Raw genomic sequence first — 3763 nt, 5'->3', positions numbered from 1 at the left:
ATATATATATATATATATATTTTTCGGTATTAAATTTTTTTTTTCAACGGTAATGCCGCCGGTTTGGAATTCGTACGGTGTTTTTTAGCAATATAATATTAATGCCCCAAGCTTTTGCTTTTTACGCTTTAAAAGCTTTTAACGCTTTGTTCCGTACCAATAATGCTACAAAAGTTATTAATAATTTAAAAGTTAAAAAGTTTGTTTTTAAGCATATCCAGCAATTGGTAAATGCTAGCCTTTTGTTAGTAACGATATTGCTTTTATTATTATTTTTTTTTTTAATTTTCCATAAGTAAATTTGCATAAAGGTTATGCCGCAAATTAATAATAAAAATAATTTGGCGTATTTTAACCGGGTGCTGGATATGTTGCGGGAAAAAATTCGTAAGCGTTAAAGCATATGAAATAACGGTTTATTTCCAAATTTGCAATTAAATGTTGCTAAATATAGCTAAGCGTATATTTATAGCTTTTTTTTAATAAATTTATAGTTTGGGTATTTTTGCGTTTGGTAATTGGTTTGGCGTTGGGTTATTTATTTAAAGCAATGCGCTTTTTTGGTATTTTCGTATTTAATTACTTATTTTTTTTACCACTTTAAAATCGTTAAATTTGCCCGTTTTTATTGCCAAACGTGCGGTTAATAAAAACAAAGGGGGGGAAAAAAGCTATTTTGGTTTGCGTTGGTTCCGGTGCTAATTTTTATTTTTTATTGTTATTTTTCGAAATAAGCTTTACGGTAACCCGCATTTTTCCAACCCAATTCCGCTTTTTATTTATTGTAAAAAAAGCATTCGGTTAATAAGTAAAATGCCGTTTTTTTGCCCAATTTTGCACGGGCAACGCGGTATATGCATATTAAAAACGGGTTGTTTTTACAAAAATGCTTTTAATTTCAATTTTTTATTTTTAATAAAATGGTTATAACGTTTTGGGTTTTGGTAAATTTTTGGTATGCTTTTAGCATTAAACCGTTAAAATTGGGTTTATTTGCGGGGGATGCAAACCGGAATGGGTTTGCTTTTGTCGTTAAAACGCAAGCGTTTTTGCATTTAACGTTTTATTTAATTTCGAGCCTTTTTTTTTTGCGCGCTTTCGTTTAGCTAATTTTTATTTTTTAGCGTTAATTTTTAATTTGGCTTTTATTTATGTTATTGGTATTGCCGGGGCAAAACCGGGTTTAAAGCTAAAAAAAGCCTGGAAATTTTAACTTTTGCGCTTACCGGTTTTTGCTCGTTAAATTTAAAAGGTATGGCATTTTTGTTTTTTTTTCGGTTTTTTAATTATTAAAAATATTGCTTAATTTTATCGATGCCGGTTTAAATTACGCTTTTTATCCCGAATTTTTCCCTTTTTTGCATTTAATACTTTTTTGTTTAAATATAAATCGATTAAAGGAATAAAATATTCGGTTTTAAAATTGGCCAAAAAAATAAATTTGTACGCTTTAGCTATGGTTTTTAAATACGCGCGCTATTTTTTTTAAAATTGTTTGGCGGCGCTTTTAAAGCGGCCCATTGCTGGTATATTTATGTAATAAATTATTGCGTTATATATTAAAGCCGTGCGGCAAATTACGTTATAAAAAAGCCTTTTTTTTTACAAACGTATTTTTTTACGTTAACGAAATAAATAGGGTTAAAGTTAATTATTGCCTTTTTTATTTGCTTTTCGTTTTTTTAACGTATTTTTTAAAATTAAAGCAAGCGTTTAGTTAAACCCCGAAAAATTTGGCCGTTTAATTAAAAGCAATTGTTATATTGTCGAATTAAATTACGGGCGGGTTTTCGTTTTTAATAAAATGGATAAATTTTATTTTAGCGCTATTAAATTTTATGCCGTATTTAATTATTTACGCTTTGCATTTAAGCCAGGCTATTTTTAAAAATTAAATTATATTTTTTGCGGTATTTTTTATTGCTGATGGGTTGGTATTATTGGCAAACCCGGTAACGAAAATCCTTAAAATGCTTTTTAAATTTTCGTATAACAATGCATTGTATATAATAAATAAAGTAAAGGATAAAAGGAAATTTTAAAGGATTTTAATTTAAATTAAAATTGGGTTTAACGTATTGCCGTTAAATTGCAAAATGGCTATTTTATTTGTTAATTACTTTTGCATTTATTTAATAATTAGTAATGGAAAACCGTGTTTTTTTAGCGTATTTAGCAGCCGGAAATGGTTAACGGTATTAAATGTTCCGAATAAATTAGGCTATAACAACAACGCGGTAACGCCGTAATTTTATGCTATTATAATAATTTCCATTACTTTTTAAATTGTTAATTCCGTGCTTTTAACCCGTTGGTTGCCCATTTAACCGTTAAAAAAATGCTTTTTCTTTCGCTTTATTAGCAATTTATTATAGTATAATTAATTTAATTGCTTTTAAAATTAACAATAATAAAGCGATAAATTTTTATTTCCCGGTTTGTTTTTTTTCGGTAATTTTGCTTGGTTTAAGTAGCATTACCGTAAATGCCTTTTTAAAACGGGTTAAAAAATAGCTTGTAGCAATTGTTGCGTTAGCAAATTTTGCAATAACGGTTGCGCCCGGATATATAGCGGCTTTAAATAAACCGTTTGGAAAATGGTTTTAGCCCATTACTTTTTACGGTTTGGTACGGCCCGTTGCCGCTAAAATGTTTTGCGGAATTATTAATATAAGCATTTAAAAAAGGTTAATGAAAATGTATTTTAAAAAAGTCGTTTGGTTAATATTTAATGTATTTAAGGTTGGGAATTAAGTTAGTAAGATAAGTTACTACCGTAACTTTAACTTACTAAAAAAGTTACGGCGGTAACTTTAACTTATTTTAACTAATTAATAACTTAAGTAACTAAATTAGCTAATTTAAGTCATTGCTTTTTTATTACTTTTTTATTACTTTTTTTAATTATTAATTTTATTGTTATTTTATTACTTTTATTAGTATTATTTATTTGGCCTCGTGGTGCAGTGGCTTCGCACCAGGCCGGTCCCGCCAAAACCACGGGTTCGAATCCCGTCGAAACCACAAGGACTTTTTGTTTTTAAAGCCCCTGGCCTGCCAGGATCGAAATTCGATAAAGGCCGATAAGCCAAATCAACCAATATTAACAACGCCGAAAAACAACCGATACAATTACAACAACCTTATCGATTTCGATAGCAGCCCCCCCACTTCCCTTACCTTTGCGCCACCGCTTTGCACCCGTCCGCTACCACCATTAATCCGATTTTGAATGCACCCTTTACGTGCTTGGCAAGGTTACTACCCTGCACGTGCCACTAAAGGTTGGGGCCCTTTGGGGCACAAAACAAAAGAAAAATAACGCACGTGGTACACCGAATAAAGGAACGTCGATAGCGGGCCAGTAAAGGAAGGAAGCAAAAAGATAAGGAAAGGGGGGAATAAGGGAAGGGTTCCCAAGTGCTTTAAACCACTTGGGCAAGCAAAATAAAATTGGCAGTTCGAACCCCGAAGCGATAACGATTAGGGCCCGGCAAGCCCTAGCAAATTACATAACGAAACAACCAACCAACCAACCATAAGCAAGCAGAACGCGGCCTTGTCGGCCCCTTGCAAAAGGGGCTGCACGCGGGAGGACGGTTAATTCCCGGGTAGAGCCTTTACGAGCAATCGAGCGTGGAAAAAAGTAAGCGTTAGCCAAAGCGGTTTAACACCGCCACGGAAGCGCACCGCCAGAAAGGCGGAAACGCAGGCATAAGGTTTTTCCTTTTTAGGCCCAACCCAAAGGTTTTCCCCCATTTGC

At 32.7% G+C, this 3763-nt stretch overlaps 1 pseudogene across 1 annotated transcript; it reads left to right on the top strand.

Moving 5' to 3' along the window:
* Window positions 1-2952: 2952 nt before the first annotated feature.
* GGTG_20262 lies at window positions 2953-3024 on the top strand (annotated as a pseudogene). The gene has a single exon. The product of its transcript is annotated as a tRNA-OTHER (tRNA).
* Window positions 3025-3763: the final 739 nt, after the last annotated feature.

Source organism: Gaeumannomyces tritici (genome assembly GCF_000145635.1).
Source record: "Gaeumannomyces tritici R3-111a-1 unplaced genomic scaffold supercont2.21, whole genome shotgun sequence".
NCBI classification, from domain to species: Eukaryota; Fungi; Ascomycota; class Sordariomycetes; order Magnaporthales; family Magnaporthaceae; genus Gaeumannomyces; species Gaeumannomyces tritici.
The sequence above is the reverse complement of the archived record's forward strand: the minus strand, read 5'-3'. Positions and strand labels throughout refer to the sequence as shown.